General features: G+C 39.1%; 1 long non-coding RNA gene across 10 annotated transcripts in view; it reads left to right on the top strand.

The window, feature by feature from the left end:
- The window catches only part of LOC127490274 (uncharacterized), a 137,850-nt gene that overhangs the window by 54,838 nt on the left and 59,518 nt on the right, over positions 1–23,494 (top strand). For 9 of the 10 annotated variants that reach the window (XR_011386356.1, XR_011386355.1, XR_007918149.2 and 6 more), the window contains 2 exons: positions 8,999–14,342; positions 15,013–15,129. This is a non-coding gene — a long non-coding RNA (uncharacterized lncRNA). Of the gene's footprint in view, positions 1–8,998; positions 14,343–15,012; positions 15,130–16,142; positions 17,530–23,494 lie in introns of those variants that run through there. The other variant, XR_007918148.2, reaches the window with a different exon arrangement.

Here is a 23,494-nt window from a genome sequence, read left to right as displayed (position 1 = left end):
CAGCACACTAAGGACAAAGATCCTACATGAGGAGTAAGTGCACAGTGACTCCTGTTGTTGACTTTACAAATTGACACTCCTGTTTATGGCATCAGTAATCACCCTAGGCTCTTGTCATGAGCTGCCAAGGCTATGGAAGCCCCCTGGGTTCACTGACTCTGATCATATTTAGACAAGGCCATGGTCAAAGTGGAAGTTCTCTCCTCCCTTCAGAGAAAGGTACCTCCTTCTTTGATGACTCGTTCTTTCCACTGGGATCTCACTCGCGGAGATCTTTCATTTAGGTTTTTTTTTTTTCCCCCCCAGAGTGTCTTGGCTTTCCATGCCTGAAATACTCTCATGGGCATTTCAGCCAGATCCGCATGCCTTAAGGGCTGACTCTGAGGCCAGAGTGCTGTTTAGGACATCTGCCATTCTATGGGTCTGCTGTGTATCTCACTTCCCATGTTGGATCATTCTCTCCCTTTTTTATTCTATCAGCTAGTATTTGCAGACACTAGTCTTGTTTCTGTGATCCCTTTGGTTCTTAGTCCTATCATTACAATCAATTGTGAACAGAAATTGATCACTGGGACTAGTGAGATGGCATTGGTACATGCCACCTCGATGGGATTGAATTCGAATCCCCTGGTATGTTTCTAACTCCACCGTTTGAGGTAAGTCAGCTTGAGCATGTCCCGAACTGCACATCTCTTGTGAGCCCATCTTAAGTTTAGGATCACCTGTAGCTCAAATCATACAGAAATTTATTGTTTATTTAGTTGAAGTTGAGATGAAGTCATCAAGGACTCAGGCATTCCCATCACTTTTCTGCTGGGACATCCTTCAGTGTGTTGGCTTTCACTTTCAGCTTTCTCCTCTCAGGGTTCCACGTTGGCTGATGTGTCTCCACATACCATGTCTTTACCCAGACATACTCAGAGAAAAGAAAGAAGAGCAGTTTTGTAATGTATGTGTCTTTCTTAAGGATTTCTATACTAGGAGACTTCCTTTAGAAATTGTGAGCCAGAACTGGGTGATATGTCCATGCCCTGGCCCAAAAGAAGGCTGGAATACTGCAGTTGTTTTCCTCTTCTGCCTGGAAGCAGGTTCTGTGAGTAATAAAGGAGAGGGTTGATACTACATGTTGTGTAGGCAAGTGGGTGTCATGCCTCACTATCATCTCCAGCATGATCTTTTCCTTTAGAATGACGTCAACACTTTGATGGGTTCTTGGCTCTTGGGCCAGTCTGAGAGTTCAGGGAAATAATTTATAGTTTTCAAGGAAGTTCATTTGGTCTTAAAGGCTCACTAAAAACAATGACACATCTACTTTGGTCTCAACAGTCTTCTAACCACATCATCATTTGGCTAGAGTAATAAGACTGTTAGAAGTACACTCTAATTTCCCTTTATGCCAAGCCAAAAAAAAAAAAAAATGAAGAATCCCTTTCTCTGTTATACTATTTGCCTTGGTTTTTCATGCCACAAATACAGCACAAAATCCAACTTAGCATATTCACAAAAATCGCAGAAGAGGGACCAATGTTATGACACCGCAGGTTAAGCCACCATCTGTGATGCCAGCATACAATATCTGAGTACTGGTTCAAGTCACAGCTGCTCTGTTTCTGATTCAGCTCTCTGGGACAGCAGCAGATGATGACCTAGTACCTGGATCCCTGACACCACATGGGAGGTGGAGTTCCAGGCTCCTGGCTTTGGCCTTAAATGGAAGATGACTCTGTTTCTCCCCCTTTCTGTATCCCTCTGCCTTTGAAATAGATAAATCTTTAAAGAAAATCTTAGAAGAGCTGGCAGAATTGTCATTTCATATAGAGGCTTCCTCTCAGTTGCACTCCATCCAAATGTATTTTCATTGTTCAGTACACAATTAGAAGGAAAGTAATAGAGATAATAGATTTCTTTTGACACCAAAAAATGGCTCAAAATTCTGAAAGTGTTCTGCACATGTATTTTAACATCCACTTGTTTTGATCAGGTGAAGCAAGACAATGTATTGCCTGCAGAGAATACTTAACTAGCCTCAAGACCTACAGAAGAGCTTTGGCCTGGATTTTCACACAATGTTGTATACTTGTTTTCACTCTGTGAGTGGAGTAAATTCTTTAACAATGTTCCTAAAGCACAAATATTCCAGTGTGTTTTCCCAAAGTTTATATAAAATTCCAAGTGGCAAGCAAAACACACTTAAAACACCACATATGGATAGAAAAGAAAACTAATATTTAATAAATAGCTTTGGTATGCCAGACACAATGCTAAATGGTTGACATTGTTGAACTTATTTAATCTTGAAAATAATTTTTTGAGTTATTTTATAGGCTATCAATTCACTCAAGGTCATATAATCTAATGAGTATTAGAGACAGAATGCGAATTATTGCCAAAGACTATGTCTGCAACAGAAGATATGTGGATTTTTTTAACAAATACACACTTGATAAGGTAGTTTTTCATAGGTTGTATCTTTGCCTATCTGTTAAAACAGAATTTCTGCTTAAGTTTGAATTTCAGAGCTGGCTTTATACCCAAAACGGCATTCATGATCATTTGTGAGATATCTAATCAGATATTTTCTTTTTAGAAAGATTTGTGCACTTTTTCTTGTCTACTGGCAAGACTAGGCACATTCTTTGGAATTCACTCCATTATACATTCCAAACATAGCAAATCAATCATTAATTATTCTCAGGATGAATGGTCAAAGTTCTCTTCCTTCTTTGGGTGAAATCATAGAACAATGAAAAATAAATCCGTGAGTACTTACTGTTTAAGCAGTATCTGATCCGCTGTCTCAGTTGTGGATCTTGTAATTCACAAGGCTTCATCACTTCCTGAGAGGAAAGAAGGGGAAGACAATTAAGGATTCTTGTACCATGGAAATAAGGAAATAAGTAGTGTTTAAGCTTTTCTAACCCAATGAAGTAAACTTGAATTGTAGAACAAAGTGGCATAATCTTTGAGTTTTGAACTGTATGCTAGCTCCTCAAAAAAGGCTCTGAGATATGCCTGCATTTATAGTGGCTGTTTGAGAAAAAGGATGGAATTTGGAGGAAGACTGAGAATAAAAAGAATAAAATGACATTTTTAGCACCTATTTCAATGTGATTTGGGGTCCCATGACAAGGTTTTAAACTGTACTCTTAGATATTAGTCCTTAGGAATGTATGCAGGACTATACAGCTTTACAGTTACAAAAATGTCATCTTAAGTGTTAAAGTGATCACATTAAGTGTTAAAGTGAACATACAGATAGGATTAAGTGTTAAAATGAACATATAAATAGGATCAAGTAGGGGGTAATTATAGTAGATAGAATTAAAAAGGAGAGAATGGTCCAGCATGGAAAGCCGTCCACACAGCAGACTCATAGAATGACAATTACTTTAAGTAACACTCTGACCTCAGAATCAGCCCTTAAGTCTTCCTGGTCTGGTTGAAAAGCCCATTAGAGCACTCAGGCATGGAAAGCAAAAAAAAAAAATAGTCTACATGAAGGACCTCTGTGACTGATATCCCAATGGAGAGAAGTGGCCGTTAAAGAAGGATGTACTTTTCTCTAAAGGGAAGAAAGAACTTTCACTTTGCTAAAGGACTTGTCTAAATACTGATGGAATTTGTGGATTCAAAAGGTTTCCGAGTCTAGGAAGTTCATGTCAAGAGCCTTGCATAGTCACTGATGTCACACATAAGAGTGCTAATTGTTCAATTAACAACAGGAGTCACTGTGCACTAACTGCCCTTGCAGGACTTCTGTCCTCAATGAGTTGTATTATGAGAGTTAACTGTGATACTTGTTCCCAAACAGTTTGTGTGTGTGTGTGTGTACATGTGTGCAAATTGGTGAAATCTTTTCTTAGTATAGAGTTGGTCTTCTTTGTACAAAGTTAAATGAAATTGACGCTTAATGAAGAAATGGGACTGGGAAGGGGAGAGGGAGGAGGAAGGGAGATGGGAGTATGGGAAGGTGGGTATGGTGAGAAGAATCACTATATTCCTAAAGTTGTACATAAGAAATTTGTATTCCTTAAAAAATAAATTAATTTAAAAAAATGAAAGATAGCCCTAAAAAAAACAGAAAAAAATAAAGTAATGGACTCTAGTTATCTTTAGGAGAAAAAGATGAAAAATAGAACTTTAAGGATGAAAATCAGTCTAGTAAAACCAAAAAAGCAAAACCAAATAACAAAAAAATAATCAAAAACTACTCAAATATTCTCTTTCAAATTATGTGGGTTTTCACTTTTTGTTTCCCAGTATCTTGGGCATAGTGAGTATTTAATTCATTGCTTTATGGTAGACAAATGACTTATTGCACATTCATATGTTTGAAAATTATGTATTTTGCTGATAGAACTGTAAATTGGGATATAAAGATAGAAAGTATCATAAATGAACCAGCTACCAAAATTCAAAAAAAAGATGGGAACAAATACTAAAGCATTCATTCTTTCAAGTGACTCATGAGTGTCAGGCCATCTTTATATATATTCATTGTTAAGCTCCAGCTAAGGACAAAGGCCCTTAAAAATCACAATAAGTTTTTTAAAAGTATCTATATTTTGTGTACATTTGATGATGTGAAAAAGCCTGTGAGAAATGCGTTTTTGAATAGGACTAATACATACAGGGAATATTCAAGGCTGTAATGCTGTTCCTTTAAGATAGTTTAAATCAAATGTCTTAGTTTCAATTGCCACTCACCTTCTCCTGTACTTCTCTTGTGCTTATATCTTCTCCCTGTCCTCCACAGGACAGGATTTTCATGTAGTGTTGAATTATTACGTGTAAGCAACAAGCATAAAGTTGACATCAAAACAATAAAATGAGAACAAGGAAAAATAAAATAAACATGTGAAATAAAAACCTCATGAAAAACAAGTAAGGAGAAAAAGAAGAAAATTGAACTTCAGTTGCAGATGGCATGAATGCAAATGCAAAAAATTCTAAGAAATCTATGCAACTAGTATCAATATGACATTTAGCAGTGTTGTAGAATACAAAGTTAGCGCTCAAAAATTAATTGTATCTTTATAAAATAACAATGAACAATTAAAATTGAATTTAAAAAATTCTATTTGAAAGGCCTTCTAAAATTAAATTAAGAATATATTTAACAAAAGATGTAAAAATTCATCATTGAAAACTAAAAAACGAACTGAAAGAAATTAGGACTCATATACATGGAGAGATATTACATACTCTCAGGTTTACTGGAAGATTCTAATACATAATTCATTAGAAATTCAGAGGTTCACTGGAAGATTAATTGTTAATGTCTATTCTATCAAATTGACCTATGGATTCATAGCAAAGCCAATCAAAATTCTGCCAGCTATTTTCACTGAAATTGACAAGTTGTTTCTGAAATTTATTTGAAAATTTAACATAAGTCTACAAAATACCCAAAATATTTTCTTTAAAAAAAAAACAAAATGAAGAACTTACACTATCTACTGTAATCAAGATAATATACTATCAACAGAAAGACTGACATAAGAAACAATGAAGTTGAATAGAGTCCAGAAAGATTCACACTTACATAAGCAGTTGACATTTTTCAAATGTGACAAGAAGACTCAATATTCCTGGAATGTGGCAGTCCGTTTTTTGTTGCTCATAGCACAATACCACAGACTTGATGGGTTTCAAAGAAAAGAGGTCTATTCTGGATCACAGTTCCGAAGGTCCAAGGTTAAGGGGCCACATCTGGGGATGGTCTTCTTGCCAGCAGAGCCTCAAGGCAGCGGAGGGCATCACATGGGGAGACCTATGGAGCATGTGCACGTACCTCCTCTGGCTTCTCCCTATTCTTAGACAGTCTCCACCTGATGACTTTATCTAATCCTAATCACTCCCCCCCACAAGGCTCCACCTCTAAAAGCAATATTCAGATTAAGTTTCCACCCTGTTAATACCTCACACAGGGGGTTAAACTTCAATATGAGTTTTGGAGCAGACAAAGCATATTCAAACCATAGCATGGAATGACTGGATAGCCTATGAAAAAGAAAGAAGGATTTCAATCAACCCCTAACCATAAACAAAAATTCCCAAAATAATCATATAATTAAATTGAAGCCTAATGCTATAAAACTTCTAGAAGAAAACAATGGAAAAATTCTATTGACATTGGGTTATGTAAAGGTTTTTTTTTTAATATGACACAAAACCCATGAACTATAAAAAAGAAATTGTCTATAAATTAGACTTACCATAATAAAAAATTTTTGCTTTCTGAAAGACACTGTTAAGTATATGAAAAGACAACCCACAGACTGGGAGAAAATGTTTGCAAAGTATTTATTCAACAAAAAACTTACATTAAGACTATATATTTGTTCACCTTAAAAATTTAAAAATTGAAAATTAATAAAAAGATTATATAAAATTCTTTCATTTCAATAGTAAGCAGGCAAATAACTGAATAAAAATAAAAATTAAAAAATGATTTTAACAGATACCTAATAAGCATATTTAAATGTCATGAAATATATAAACCACAATTATTCATCTGGGAATATTAAAACTACAGAGATCTACTACTATAAATCCATCAGAATTACTATAATTACAAAGATGGATAATGCCAAGTATTAGCAAGAATGTCAAATAACTGGAACCCTCCTAATCACTGGTGGGAACATATTATGGTACAGTCACTTTGAAAAAACTGGCTGATAATTTCTTAAAAAGTTAAACATATGACCAAGACATTCTACTCCAAAGTATTTATACAAAAGAAATAAAAACATGTGTCCACACAAACACTTAAATACAAGCATTTACAACAGTTTTATGTATAATAACCCACAGTTGGAAGCAATCCAGATGTTTACCAATGGACAAACAAAGAGTGTGCATCCATCAATGGCATATAATTCAGCAATTAAAAAAGAAATATACACAGCAAACTGAATTCATGCCAAAATCATTATGTTGAGCATAACAAAATCCTACACAGAGCCAAAAAGCTGTGACAAAGAAGTTTCATGCTGCCTGGGATCAAGCGTAGAGGAAGACAGGAATGAACAGAAAAGGGACAGGAAGAATTTTTGGAGGGTGAAATATTCCCTGTCTTGATTGTGGCAGTGGTTTCATGAGGAGATACACTAAATTTTATAGTACCTTGAAGTAATAAATTATGCACAAACAATATCTCAATAAAGTTGATTTAAAAACAAATGAAGAGTAGCCCAATGCTGTATCTCTACAAGTTAATCTCTGGAATTTGGAGTCAAATTTTCTTTCTAAATAGCATCAGTTTCCTCAAAAGCCTCAAATACTGTGAAATCCATTCCTTGTCTATTTTCCTTTCCTTCCTCTTATGTATACTCCTACATGTCACTCCAGATGATGGTCTACTCACAAAATAAAGAAGGGCAGGAAGGTTCACTTTAACTAATGCAAAATCTCCAGACCTGCCTATCAGAATGACAACATGTGTGTGTGGTAAGTGTGTCATTCCTCCCAGATCAACCTTCTATACTGAGAGCTATATAGGAAAGCAGTGATGCAATTGGGTTATTAACTAAATGATCAGAAGGGCAAGAATGAAGAATTGTAAAAGGAGTGTAAGTACCAATCTGTGGTCACGTGTAAATCATGCCACCTTAAGGTGAGCTAATTAGAAAGAAAGGGACTATTATCACAGCATCTGATTCAACATCGGTCTTCATGGCTACATGGGTATCCTGCCCACCCTCACATTCAGGTCACCTGATACATGAAGAGCTAGCCAAACCAGATTATTTCCTTCAATCTAGGAAAAATATTTAAAGCTTCAATTAGTTAAACTGACCCAATAATTTACTGTGATCCCAAAACCAGCCACAGTAATTATCTACGATTCCAAAAAGATACATTCAGTATCCAGAAAGTTTTCTGCTATTTCATTTATATACCCAGTTCTATTATTTTGACCAGCTAATGACTGATATCTGCTCAGGGTCTGAGTTCTGCTACTCTTAAAAACCATCAGGGGGCCAGCACCGTGGTACAGTAGGTTAATCCTCTGCCTGTGGCGCCAGCATCCCATATGGTCACTGGTTCGAGTCCCAGCTGCTCCTCTTCCAATCCAGCTCTCTGCTGTGGCCTGGGAAAGCAATAGAAGATGGCCCAAGTGCTTGGGCCCCTGCACCTGCATGGGAGACCAGGAAGAAGCTCCTGGCTCCTGGCTTCAGATCGGCACAGCTCTGGTCATTGTGGCGATCTGGGTAGTGAACCAATGGAAGGAAGTCCCTTCACTCTGTCTCTCCCTCTCACGGTCTGTAATTCTACCTCTCAAATAAAAATATAATAAAAAAAACCCTAAAAAAAAACATCAGTACTTGGTACTCAGAGAAGGGTTACAGTAATTGAAGTGAGGTTTTGTTATCCTCTGCTCCCCACTGAAGGGCAGATGGTATTTCTGAGCTAAAGCACGGGTATCTGAAATTGTGTTAAATGGAACCATAACATATTTAATTCCAGCCAATTGCCCTCTGGACAGAAAGTATATTTGGAGGATCTGCAGATGATACTGCCAAGGTTTCTAGAGAAGCAGAAGAAACTCGTAGCTGACTGCCAGTTAAATGAACTTAAAAACTGTCTAGTCTTGTGCATATGCACACATCTGAATCTATCAGGTAACATGGTGAGTTCTTTGTGCTCTGTGAGCAATACATACTATGAGTAATTAGTAAGAGACAATCAGAGAAATACACTGGAAGGGAAAAAGAGAAAAACTCAACACAAGGAGAATCGTCGCCAACTCAGTAGAATATACACTGATCAAGAAAAGATGGAGAACAAAAACAGATACAAGGCTTAAAATCGTAAGAAGAGTATTCAGGAAGAATGAGTGAAGATGAAAATGTATCTTTTCTAGAATCCTTAAAATATACTAAGTGTTCCACTGGAAACCTTTATGATAAGTCAAAGTCTTTACTACAATAGCAAGTCCAGCACTCTGGTTTTCACTTGATGAATGCTGTAAATTTTCTTATTATTGTAGGATGAAGGAGAATGATCCTTGCAACCACTGAAGAAGGTAGAGATAAGAAGTGAGACTAATGGAGAATGAGAGATAAAAGGGAATCCTTGAGAAGACAAGGAGATGGTTGAACGCACTCATGAGATGTGACACAGAAGTTGAGACACTTGGGGTTAAATGGCGTCTCAAAGACCTTTCACTCAAAGTCCTTTACTGTGTTTTTGTTGGATATAATAAAAGGATTCTATGAAGATGTCAAGAATACCTGCTTATTAGCTGTTTTGGCTTAAAGTTCATTTATAAAACAGTCAGAAAGGAGATCTGACTATTTGAGACTCTGAATGTCTTTAGTAGATCAACTCTGGAATGAAAACTGAAGATCCTTCCATCAGGTCTCTGAATATTGGGGTAGTCTAGAGTTCTGGTTTAATCCACATGTTTGACTTTTTTTTTTTTTTTTTTTGAGTCAGGTTTCTTCTGGTTTCATGAGCCATGAGGGAACATTGCTTTTTTGCGTGTAAGCCAATCTGACCTCTTAATGAACCAGGCCATGAGCCTCGTCTTTACACACTTTCAACGATCTCTGTTCCAGATCAGAGAATATTTCCTCTGAAGATAATGAATAGTAAGAAACCCACAAAGGATTTCTCCTATCTGAGTTAGCCTGACACAAATGTCAAGTTCAGGCAGGCCTGCCCTGGATCTGCCTGCTCGGCAATGCTAGGCCAAGCTGGGGTTTTAGAGTCAGAATTGATCATGCCTTACGTCCCTCAGAGTTCAGAAACGAACCAGTTACAGACAAGAGAAGGCTTAAGACAGAGACACTGGGAAGGGGCAAAGAATGATTCTTTCTGCCTAGGGAGTTGTCAGCTGAAGTTTTCCACTGGTTCAAGTTAGACTTCAAAAGATATCTTTCTAAGTGAAAATTTTGAAGAGTTGTCTATTAGGGTTTATTGTCTGTTTGTGTTTCAATTTCATAAGAAATTCCACAGAGATCTCAAACTGTTAATCATTAGAAGGCATAAAACTAGCTAATGGAATAAATATAAGGATTTTTTTAAAGTTCATGGAAATGGAATTAAAAGGATAAGTTTATTTTGGTATAAAAATTTGAAACCCATGCATATTTTTTCATAATGTTCTTCTCTTTTATATTATTCACTTATTTTCATTTTTTATTTAAAAGAGAGAAGACAGGGGCTGGCGCCGTGGCTCACTTGGTTAATCCTCCGCCTGCGGTGCCGGCATCCCATATGGGCTCTGGGTTCTAGTCCCAGTTGCTCCTTTTCCAGTCCAGCTCTCTGCTGTGACCCAGGAGGGCAGTGGAAGATGGCCCAAGTGCTTGGGCGCCTGTACCCGCGTGGGAGACCAGGAGGGGGCACCTGGTTCCTGGCTTCGGATCGGCAGAGCTCCGGCCGTGGAGGCCATTTGGGGGAGAACCGGCAGAGGGAAGACCTTTCTCTCTGACTCTCTCTCTCTCTCTCACTGTCTAACTCTAAAAAAAAAAAAAAAAAAAGAGAGAGAGAGAGAGAGAAGACAGACAGATGAAGAGAGATCTCTCAACTGCTGGTTTACTACCAAAGCTTGCAACAGCCACAGTTAAGCCAGGCCAAAGCCAGGAGCCCAGAACTTAATCCAGGTCCCCCTTGTGGGACCCAAGTACTAAAGTTGTCACAGCCTTCCAGGGTTCATGTTAGCAGGAAGCTGGATCTGAAGTGGAATAGCCAGGACTCAAATCTGGACATGGGATGTGGGCATTCTAAGTGTTGAGTCACCTCCTGTGCCAACGGTCAGTGCCCATAAAGTGTGTTTTCCATGTACTTCTTGAAGCCCTCTTGTATAGCTGGGGAGAATTAAGGCTGAATTTTATCCTTGTTCTATTGTTGTTTCTTATACAGTCTGTGTTAGCCCAATTTTCATTATTTCAACAGAAAGCCTGATGCTGGATGTTGAGGATTCAGATCTCATGATGGCCTTCTTGCTAGCAGTGTCCCAAGGCAGTGCAGGGCATCACGTGGCCAGAAATGGGGGTGGGGTATCTTTTGGTCTCTCTTCTTACATCACCACCAGTATTCAGTCATGCAGACCTTATCTAATCTAAATCACATCACAAAGGCCCCATATCTAGACACCACCATCAAATTAAGTGTCCACTGTGTTAGTACTTTACAATGGGGATTAATATGTCCACCTAAGATCCCTGGGAGACACCAAACCATATCCAAATCCTAGCAGGGTCAGTCTCAATTAGGTCCTTCTGAGCTGTCTGGAAGGAAGGAGAAAATGCATTAGGGTTGTGAAGAAACTGAATTAGCTGTGACTGCAGCGCTCTTGTGGACTTTAACAGTTAGTAATTTCCAGATTGTTAGGCCAATGTCAGCCTCAGGCAAACACGCCAAACAGATTCCAGTTCTGCCCCCTGTGCAGGTCCACTGCACACTGGAGGAGCAGTCTCAATCTCTCTGGCGCAATTTTGGGCACTTCTCTCATCTCCTTCCCTCTTAACAAAATCTCTAGAGAGATCTGAGCTTCTGTTTGTGAGTTAAGTCTACCCTATCCCTGCTCCTCGCCCGCAGTTCTATTTTAACGAGATGTGTCTGAAGATGGAAGCCCCAAACAAGTGAAAGTGCCAATACATGGCAATACATATAAACAGGAGAAAATATTATTCATTGAACATCTACTGTATGATGCCAAAGGGCTGTTATTTAATAAAAATAAGATTGGAAGGAGGATTTATATCCTCATTATAGATGAATACACTGGGTTCAAAGTCCTATAAAAACTGGAGAATAAATTGAACTTCAGCCTTAGTTTTAAGTAAAGGTTTTTCCCATTGTGCTCCTTCTGACTCCTAATATTACTGAACCCTTTCACTACGTGACATACTACCTGATTTATCGACTCCATAATACTAGATTGCTTGTTTGTGGGCAATCTATGTAATATTCATGATTACACTTCTAACCCCCAGCACAGGGCATGTCAAAGAGTATCCAATGCCACCTTCTCAAATTGATTTAAATATCAGCAAAACCACATTCCTATTTATTTCATTTATTCATTCATTAAACAAATACTTTTTTTAGTAGTTAGAAACAGTTTTGGAGTAGGAGTTAGATAAATAACAAAGTCATTCTATACAGTGATAGGACTATGAAGTGTTCAGAAAACAAGAGAGGTCAGTGCTGTGGTACAGCTGGTTAAGCCGCTACCTGCAATGCTGGCATCCCATATTGGAGCACAGGTTCAAGTCCTAGTTGCTCTGCCTCTGATACAGCTCCCTACTAATGCTCTTAGGAAAGCAGTACAAGATGACCCAAGTGCCGGGGGGCCTCTGCCACACCCCTTGGAGACCTGGATGGAATTCTAGGCTCCTGGCTTTGGCCTGGCCCAGCCATGGCTGTTATAGCCATTTGGGGAGTGAAACACTGGATGGGAGTTCTCTCTCTCTCTCTTTCTCTCTCTCTCTTACTGTCTTTCAAATAAAATAAGTGTTTAAAAAAAGAAAAGAAAACACAAAAGTAACACCAGTAAAGAAAACACATCAGTAAAGAAAACACATCAGTAAAGATTCCTTGGAGGAGAGATATTTTTATATTAAATGTGAAGAATGATGCAGTGTGAAAGGACTGCTAAGGTTTGAACCTGAGAGAACCACCAAGGGTATGTCATGGGCAGATGGCAAGGTCAGAGTTTAATTCAGAAAGAGATCCTGGCTTCTTTGTGGAAGATGAGTAAAGAAGATGAGGGCATCATTTGTACACAATTGGTGATTCTGATGAAAGATGGTGGTGGTCTGCCAGCACCGCGGCTCACTAGGCTAATCCTCCGCCTTGCGGCGCTGGCACACCGGGTTCTAGTCCCGGTCCGGGCGCCGGATTCTGTCCCGGTTGCCCCTCTTCCAGGCCAGCTCTCTGCTGTGACCAGGGAGTGCAGTGGAGGATGGCCCAAGTACTTGGGCCCTGCACACCATGGGAGACCAGGATAAGCACCTGGCTCCTGCCATCGAATCAGTGCGGTATGCCGGCCGCAGTGCACCGGCTGCAGCGGCCATTGGAGGGTGAACCAACGGCAAAGGAAGACCTCTCTGTCTCTCTCTCTCGCTGTCCACTCTGCCTGTCAAAAAAAAAAAAAAAAAAAAAAAAGATGGTGGTGGTCTACTCCAAGGTAAAGAGTGTGGCATTGGGGAAAGTTGGCAGATGTGAGAGAGAATGAAAGTGAAATGAACAGAATTTGGAGACTAATGCAGAAAGAATTGATGGGGATGATCCTTAGGTTTGAGTGTGAGAAAGCAGTGGACCCTAGTGGCTTTTAATAAACTCTCAATCCTTTGGGGCCGGCACTGTGGCACAGCAGGTTAATGCCCTGGCCTGAAGCGCCGGCATCCCATAAGGGCACTGGTTTGAGACCCAGATGCTCCACTTCCAATCCAGCTCTCTGCTGTGGCCTAGGAAAGCAATAGAAGATGGCCCAAGTGCTTGGGCCCCTGCACCTGCATGGGAGACCAGGAAGAAGCTCCTGGCTCCTGGCTTTGGATTGGTGCAGCTCCAGCCACTGCGGCCAATTGGGGAGTGAACCAGTGGATGGAAGACGTCGCTTGCTCTCCCTGCTTCTCCTCTCTTTGTAACTCTGACTTTCAAATAAATCAACCTTTTCCAGGTGAGGAAATCATCTGCAGAAGAACATCTCCACTGAATGTCTTCCCAAACAATCTAATGAAGCCTTAGATGCATCATGTTTATTTTTACTAAATTATTAGCCTCCATCCAACTAGTTTGCTACATCTCTTGATAACACCATCATCTTTGGCATCACTAAAGTGGCAAACCTGATGTTCACCACTGGTGCCTCCATTCCTCAACCGTCCCTCTGCAATGGAGTAGTCACCAAGGCCATTCCTTACTACAGTCCCTTGGGCCAGCCCATCCTTCCATTTCCATCACTGCAACTCTAGTCTGAGTCTTTATCACTCAGGCCTGAACTATTTCCTAGCCAGCATAGTTTCATAGCTCATCTCCTTACCTCCAGTTTTGCCCAGTGCAATCCCGCTGGTACGCCATGACCATAAAGCTCTTCTTTAAACACTGCATTAATCACTTCTCTGCTCAGTCAAGCTTGGTGCACTCTTCTTCAGCCTGAGGTGTTATCATCTTCCCAGCATGCCTAGGGAACCTTGGCTTAGAATCTGGCTTTGTCCTAGTGTTCTCCCCTGCTTCCCCCAAACAAGCCATCATCTTGTTGGGCTCAGTGCCCATCTCAGCCTCCGAGATCCTTCTGTGAATGTCCACAGCAATCCCTGCAGCCCCTGAAATCCTCTGGCATGTGCTACCACTTTTGTTTATCTTCTTGATTTCATCTCTGTGTAAGTCCTGGCTCCCTGTCTGAGGCGTAGGCTACTTAAAGCTGGGACTATAGGTTGCCTCTATAACCTATGGTGCATGTGAAGAGGAGGAAAAAAAAAAGAGATTCTGGTCAGCTCAAGTTGTTGTTTCTGGCCACTAGTTTCAGGTCATGGCGATTTGATGGATACTGCATCTAGGATATCTTTGCTGGTCTGGGTCTCGGACCAGTCAATAGCGGTGACTGTGTGATATGTCAAGGTCACAACTCTTTCCCTCACCCAGTCATTGTTACTCAGGCACATATTGCTGACTCTGAGTGGCTGGACTTAAAAAGTCTTCTATGAGGGGACTTTAAAAAGTTTATGGAAAATGAAATTAGAAGAGAAGTTTATTTTGCTGCAGAATAATTTGAAATCCATACATTTTTTTCCTTGAAACTTTTGAAGAGCACTTGTCTGTTAACCAACCATGGTGCAAAATCAACTTTCCCAAGGGAAACTCCAGGAAGCATTTGATTTCAGCCTTTGTCACCTGCCCCTGGACCTCCTGTCCACCCAACTTCAAAAGATATTCAGTCATTTTTGTAAATATGTGTGTTCTTCTCCCAGTAACCACAGTTTCACCCCCAAGGTTTATTTTAATATATTTCTTGCAACAATACTCTTCCTTATTATTCTCCCATTCCCCCAGCAAGGAATCCCTATCTACCCTACATTAATACAGTTAGAAGGGTGAGAAGATGCACTGGAAAAGGGAAGATCAATCATCCCAGCGACCCTAAGCAGAACAGGAGTGATTCAACTCAAGGTAACCTGTGATTTCAACTTTATACAAGGGAGAGGCTCCTTTAATTTTTAAGTGCCTGTGCCACAAATTATTTTATGTTTACCTCCCCCCAACCTCAAATTTGTTTTCCGTTCTTCTGTACCTAAAGAGGCTGCCTTGTACAGACAAGATCACCAGGGAACCTCTGCCAGGTGCTTCTGTTGAGTCAGGGCTAAAGGAGGTTGGGAAGAGGAGGGACCCAGCTTTCATGCCTCACAGCAGTTCTGCAGTGGTTCCTTCATCTACCACAACAGGACTTGCCCGGGGCTCATCTTCCTTCCTACCCTCCGGGCTCCAGCAGTGCTCCCTTCCACCTTGTGTCCCTTCAGGCTCCGGAAGGGTAACAGGCTCCTGCTGTTGCTAATCTCTCAGCACTTCAACATCCCTCGCTGACTCTCTTAACCATGTGTCTTCATTGAACCCTCCATGGTTAAGCTCCTCAAAGTGGGAGTGGGGATTTAGCCTAATAGGTAAGATGCCTGCATCCCATATCATAGCACCTAGGTTTGATATGACTCCAGCTTCCTGCTAATGCAGACACTGAGAGGCAGTAGTGGTGCTACCCACGTGGGAGATAATGATTGAAATTGTCAGTTTCTGGCTCCATCTCTGGCCCAGCCCCAGCCATTTCAGATATTTGAGATGTGAATGAGTTAATGGGCACCCTCTTTCTGTTGTCTCACTCTCTCTCTCTCAAATAAACAACAACACAGAAACTCTTTTCAATGTGCCATGTATCTGCTGCATAGACCTTAATTATTTCAAAATGCCCACAAGTGTTCCCAGATTTATCTTTGCCTCTATAAGGGTGAATCTGGGTACGTTTGTCTCTCCCAAGACACCAAGCACCACTTCAAAGCACACATTTCATCTGTGTAAATCCAGGGTTTCTGTGAAAATCCATGCTTCTAGATGTGAACTGTATTATCCTGCACCTTGCAGAGTTCCCAATTAATAGAGAAAGATTGTGACTATGTTATGGTCTACTCTTACAGTGCTGCTACATTTAATGGCCTCAACTGCAAAGTGGTGTGCCACCTTCCAAACCTAAAATTCCAACACACTGTGACTTCTATCATGTTTTGTGAATCTAGGTAGTTTGTCACTATTGTAGAGGATACCCATGATGGGAGTTATTCCAAGACAGCTGATGCTTCAATACTGCTTCCTTCAAGGTGATTTGGTGATGCTTTGCTTTCAGTTCTTCTTTCTGCTTAACAAGAACAAGCTTCATTCTCATAACCAGAAGAGCCACCTAGTCATCTACTATTATCAAAGAGATGAGGACTAACCAGATGCGTTAGCAGAATTTGCTGTGTTACTCCTTATTGAAGACCACGGTGATTCTTGTTTTAATTATGTTTTCTCCACATATCCCTAAAACAAATTTCCAGCATATTTCCAAGTTATTTCAGCTGGAATTTTCTCTACTAATCTTAAAATCAGTATTCCTACATTTTGCTGCTTCCTAAGTCTTCCCAGTGGAAAAAAAGGAGAGAAAGGAGCTCAGAATTCCTTCACTCAGAATTAGAATGTAGTGGAGCTGTCTCTTGGGGAAAAAGCTTTTTTCATCTGCATGTAAAGTTGCAGACTCCATAAGGGCCCACGTGTACCAATTTGAAGCAAAAGTTTCTCAAGCAGAAGTCCAGCACCAGTCCTGTCACACAGCGTAAAACAAATCACCCAAAGGGAGCAGCACGTAAATCACTCAACAGAGATTGCCAGAAAATTCCATTGCATTGCTTCCAAAATCTAAAACCCAAACATGCAAGAGCTCCAAACTCTTACCTAAAAATTCTGAAGGGAAAATGAACTGTGAATAACTATGGAAAAAGTGTAAGCAATTCGTCCACCTGATGGGACCACCTGCTAATCAACGTTCACACAGTATTCTGTATCCAGCCATGAATCAACATTCTTGAGCTAAGTTTATGGCTCAAAAAGCCAAAGACTCCTGTCATCATCATCACTGTTATTTACCAGTGACTGAGCCAAAGCCTGTATGAGTTGCTTTGTTTCTGAAAGGATGTTGACCTACCTGGAATCTGATGTAAGGGAGGAGCAGGGGCTAGTTCCAGACAATGAAGTTACTGGGGAGTACAGGAAATCACAGGCAGAGCAAAGTGGAACTTTGGGGAGTAAGGCTTTAGTTTCTTAACCCACTGCATGTGCATGGAAGAGAGAACTCTGCTTGTGTTAGAAATGTCTAAGGAAAGGTACTGCACACACTTTTAAATGAATGTGTTCTAGTACAAGACAGAGTATTTTGTGTAAAACTTTTCTAAAATATTTATTGTAGACAAGAAATAAATATTTGTTATAGAAAAATATCTTCCTTCCCAGGTGTAGGAAGTGGGGTCAAACACAAGGAGCTCCTAAAAATTAGAAAAAGAGAAATAAATTTCCCTCAGGAGTGTTCAGCTATAAAACCAAGGCACTGAAATAGATTAAAATTGCACAAAATCTAGCACTAAAGCACAAGATGTGACTCAATATATTTATGTTTCAGTTTGCTTGGGCTGCTATAACCCAGTGCCACAAGCTCAGCGATTTAAAATTACAGGAATTTGTTACCTCACAGTTCTGGGGACCAGACACATAAAGTCAAGATGACAACAAGGAGTAGGTGATGTCAGCAAGATGGTGGAGAAGTAGATGCCAATATCCCTCTCTCTATAGAAAATAAATAAACAGCTATCCAGGAACAAAAGTAGACTAGGAGAGCTCAAGTGTCCAATCAAGAATCTATAATGACACAGTGGAGCAAACAATGGAGAATAACAAAAAACATTATGTGGTTATTTTCTATCAGTGTCAGCCACACAGGGGAAGCTACAGTGGTCCCCATGGGTTCTTTGGCAGAGCCACTGGCATCTTTCACCACTGAGATTACCAAAATAGACAAGTTCTTAAAGCTAAGCTGGTTAAAACAAGAGACAAAGACTCAAGTGAATAAAGTTACAAGTGAAGCAGGAGACATTACAACCAGTACCACAGATATATGAAGGATCATAAGAGACTACTGTGACCAATTGTACATCAACTAATTGATAACTAAGTAAAAATGAATTCCTAGAAACATAACCTGACAAGATTGAATCATGACAATATAGAAAATCTAAAAAGACTACTAGTGAATAAGATTAAAATGGTAATTTTAAAAAATCTCTTATGAAACCCAAATTCCTGATAGCTTTGCACTTGAGTCCTATCAAACATTTAAATAAGAACTATCACTAATCCTTCTCAAATTCTTCCAAAAATTGTAAAAAGGAGAGATATTTACAAATGCATTTTATGAGGCCAGCATTATCCTGCAGTCAAAGTCACACAAAGATGTTAAAAAAAAAAAAGTTCAAGCCAATATCCCTGATGAACATTAATGCAAGATTCCTCAATAAAATACTTATAACCCAACTATAATAGTGCATTAAAAATGCCATCCACTATAATCAAATGGGATTAATTTCTAGGGAGTACAGATGGTTCAAAATATACCAATTGATAACATTCATTAACAGAATGAAGGAAGAAAACCATGCAATTATCTCAATGTAGCATAAAAAACAATAGTTCAATAAATTCTGCATAGAAGGACTATATCACAAGACTATAAAGGCCACATATCACAAGTTCACAGCCAACATCATGCTCAATGATAAAAAAAATTGAAAAGAAAGGATACATACTCTTAAAAGTTCTCTTCAACATATGACTGCAAGTCCTAGCCAGAGAAATTAGGCAAAATAAAAAAACAAAAGGCCTCTGAAAAGGAAGGAATGAATTGGTCTTTTTGCAGATAATATGATCTTACATATAGAAAACTGTAAAGAGTTCATCAAAAAAAAAAAAAAGAAAAGAAAAGAACAACAGAAACCTCTCTTAGAACTGATAAAACAATTTGGAAATGTTTCACATATGAAAGTCAGTGTGTTTTTACACACTAATGAACTATAAATAAAGAAATCAATAAGGCAATCCTTTTACAGTAACATCAAAAGGTCTAATATAGGAATACATTTATCAAAGAAGGCAAAAGATCTTCATACTGAAAAGTATAAAACGTTAATGAAAGAACTTGAGGAAGACATGAACAAACAGAAGGGCATCTGTATTCCTACACAGAAGAATTGACATTATTAATGTCCATGCTTCCCAAATTAATCTCAAAATTCAATGCAATTATTATCCAAATTCCAATGACATTTTTCACAGAAAAAGAAAAAAAATCCTATAATTTGAATTGAATCACAGAAGACCCTAAAAAGCCAAATTAATCTTGATAAGAAAGAACAAATTTGGAGTTGTTATACCATCTCATCTTAAAATGTACTACCAAGCCATATTAATCAAAATAGTGTGGTAATGATACAAAAACAGGCCCATGGATCAAAGAAATAGAATATAAAGCTGAAAAAATAAACCCATACATTTATGGTTAATTGGTGACAAAATTTCAAAGAACACACAAAGGCCAGAGGATAGTTTCTCCAATAAATGTTGCTATGCAAACTGATATACATGTGCAGAGGAGTGAAAATGGGTGCTTATCCCATACCACATATGAAAATAACTTAAAATGGAGTAAAGGCTGGAATTTAAGACCTAGAGGAAAAACTTCTTGACATTGGTCTGGTCAAATGGAGTACTGGATACAGTCTCCAAACACAGACAAAAATCCAAAAAAGATTTTTTTAAAACATTTTTTATTAAGCTTGTACCTAACAAAAATAATCAGTAGAAGAAATAATTAACAAAATGAAGAGACTGTAGTATGAGATAAAATATATGCAAACCACACACTTGGATAAGAGGTTAATATCTAAAATATATTTGAAACTCAAATAGCTCAATATCAAGAAAACAAACAAGTTGATTGAAAAATAGGTAAAGGACTTGAACAGATATTTCTTGATGGAAGACCTACAATGGCCAACAAGTATGTGAAAAAGTGTTCAACCTCTTGGCAATTCAAATGAAAAACACAGATATCACCTCACCCCTGTTAACATGGTTGTTATGAAAAAGACAAAAGATAACAAGGTTGATGAGGATGTGGGGAGAAGGGAACTCTTGTACCCTGGTGGTGGGAATGTAAATTAGTACAGCTACTATGGAAAATAGTACAGAGTTTCCTCAAAAAATACAAAAGAGAATTACCCTATGTCTAGGTTTATATCCTAAGGGAATGAAATCAGTGTATCAAAGAGATATCTATACTCCCATATTTGTTGCAGTTTTATTCACAAGCCAAGAAATGGAATCAATCTAAGTTTCCATCAACAGAAGAATGAATAAAGAAATTATGGTAAACACATTACAATTGAAGAGCATTCGGCCTTAAGAGAACAAGCAAATCCTGTCATTTGTGACAATATGGATGAACTTGGGGGATATTTTGGGAAGTAAAATAAGCTAGGCATGAAAAGACAAATACCACATGTTATCACATAAATGAAGAACTTAAAAAAGTTGAATTCACAGAAGTAGAGAGTAGTATGGTGATTTCCAGGGGCTGGAGGGCAGGGAAATGGAGTTGGTGGAGGATACCTCATTAAATTTTCAGTTAGGATGACTAAGCTCTGCAGATCTTTGGCACAGTGTTGTGACTATAGTTAATAATAATGACTTATATAATGTAAAATCGTTGAGCAGATTTTAATTATTCTCACCACAAAAATAGTAAGTTTGTGAGTTGATGGTTATATTAGTTGACCTAATCATTTCTTAGTGTATATACACACACACACACACTCATTCACACACACACATAGAAACATGACACTGCATATCATAAATAAATTAAATTTTAACCTTTCAATTATGTCTTAATAAACCACTCCCACCAAAAAAGATGACAGCAGGGATATGTTTACTCAGAAATAGATAAGAAGTTATATATATGTATATATATATACATATATATATATAAATAAATAGATAAGGAAATCCTCCTTTGCCTCTACCTAGCCTCTAGTACTTTCTGGAAACCTTTGGCATTACCTTGCTTGCAGCTGCCTCCCTCCAGTCTCTGCCTTCATTGTCACATGGCTTTGTCTGACATTTCTCATTACATGGCTGTCTTCTCTCTACTGCAGAATGACCTGATCTTAATTAAATTTTTAACAACTCTATTTTGAAATAAGATCATATTCTTCAGTATTGGTGGTTAGAATTTCTACATATCTTTTGGATATGTAGAAATTCAAACAGACAACAAATGACTCACTGAAATATGATAGAGAAGCCCCCCTTCCTTTCCCCTCCCCTTCCTCCTCCTTGCCCTTCCCTCCCCTCTTTCCTCCTACTCCACTTCCTTTCCTCTCCCTTCCCTTCCACTTCCCTCCCCTCCCTCTCCCCTGCCCCTGCCCTCCCTTCCCTTCCCTTTTCTTCTTTCATTGTCCATGAAATCTTTGTAAGCACATAGAAGGAGTTAAGAGAAGCTAAAAGGCATGATGATACCAGAAAGATAAAATTCCCCATGAGAAAGGTAGTGTGCTTGTGTAGTGAAGAAAAGATCAAAGATGCAAGGTGCAATTTTATGAAGGGAGAAAGATGATTTTAAAACATAACATTGATGAGATCCCTAACTGATTTTTGGAGACTTGTTGTGATGCAGAGAGTAGCCACACTTTGTGACCATCTAAGAGAACCACTCATGGCTTCAGAGTTATATCTGTATTTCATACAGATGTGTCCCAGTGTTCTGGTAGGCTCTAGGGGAGAAGGAAGTGTGACCAATTTTGTTCATGCCACAGAAAGGAAGTATTGTTCTGATGGGGATTTTTTTTTGGCAACAGAGGCATAATAACAAAACACAAGGGCTAAGCAAATATTGGCAGTAAATGGTCAAGTACAGCCCATAGGAAAAAGAAATGAATGTGTCCAGTGGATTTTAGGATTATGGCTCCCCTGGCAAGTCGCTTCCTGTGATAGACAACCATATCTTATGCCTTCTTAACTAAGAACTACTCCCTGATGTAACACTCAGTAGGCCACCCATTCTGCTCCTAGGTTCACCGAGCAAACTTCCCACTCTAGTTTAATTTACTCCTTCAAGGAGAGGGGCAAGCTTTGGCTTAACTGTTGAAACATCAGGTTAAGGTGCCCACATTTTGTATTAGAGTGTCAGGCTACAGTCCTCACTCCACTCCCAATTCAGCTTCCCACCAGTGCACAACCTACAAGGTACCTGGTGATGGCTCAAGTAGTTGGGTCCCTGCCACTCATGTGGGAGTCTGTGATGAAGTTCCTGACTCCTGGCTCCAGCTTTGCCCAGTTCCAGCCCTTACATGCATCAAAGGAGCGATCTAGGAGATGGGAACACACTCTCTCTCTCTCTCTCTCTCTCTCTCTCTCTCATTCTGTTTCTCTGCTTCTCTCATAAACAAATTCGAATTAAAAAAGTCACAGACAGCAGATAAACCAATGGGCATGGCTGTGCTCCAGTAAAATTCTTTACACAAATAGGCATCATGCAAAGCTGCCCCACAAGCTGTAGTTTGCTGACCTTGTTCCAGACTGTAGAATGAATAAATCTATCTTTGCATTTGTAATAAAATTCATAATTCTCTTTTACATATAAATTCTTGTTAGTTTTGTTAATGCAAACTGCCTTTGAGATGCAGTTTCACTTTCAGTGCACTGACAAATTCAACTCTCTGAGTGTGTAAGACTGAAGGTCAGACCTAAGATCACAGTTAATTCACAGGGGCATTATTCAGTCATAAACCATCGTGACAGTTTCCTGCTGGTTTCTACCCAAATAAAGTAAAGATTTCATGACAAAATTTAGTATCAAAGTTTTCTCTATTTTTGTTGTTCTAATGCTGAGTGGGGCCTCAAAGTCTACTGAGACTAATGGGACTTACAAAGGGGACAGTGGGCCTTAGAAATGTCAGCTGACTTGTTTGTCTAGAGGCTGGGATGAGCGGGTTTCTCATCTCTCGTCCATGGGCTGACCTACTGCTTAAAGTGGTCTCAGATCGCTCGTGTGGTTTGCAGATTCAGATTTTGCTGCTCAGCTTCATCACCAAAGCTTGAGGCCTGTGTCTTCAGTCTTAATGCACCAGCTCTGGAGCGTTAGGACAATGAATAGGGAGACACGACACATAGGGGCAAAGAGCACCCACAGTGTCTCGGTACCCGTCACAGCTTGTGTGACGTCTCTGAAAAATTGTTAGTGCCATTATACATCGATTATCCATATACTATTTCTCTAAACCTGCCTTGAAATTGTTTATATTTTGGCTTTTACAACTAATTCAGGTAATAAATTCCACATGTTTACTTCCCTTCTAGACAAGAAGCCCTTCCTGTTAGTTTAGAGCTTATTTTTATTAAAACT

This window comes from Oryctolagus cuniculus, chromosome 2 (genome assembly GCF_964237555.1).
Source record: "Oryctolagus cuniculus chromosome 2, mOryCun1.1, whole genome shotgun sequence".
NCBI lineage: Eukaryota > Metazoa > Chordata > Mammalia > Lagomorpha > Leporidae > Oryctolagus > Oryctolagus cuniculus.
The sequence above is the reverse complement of the archived record's forward strand: the minus strand, read 5'-3'. Positions and strand labels throughout refer to the sequence as shown.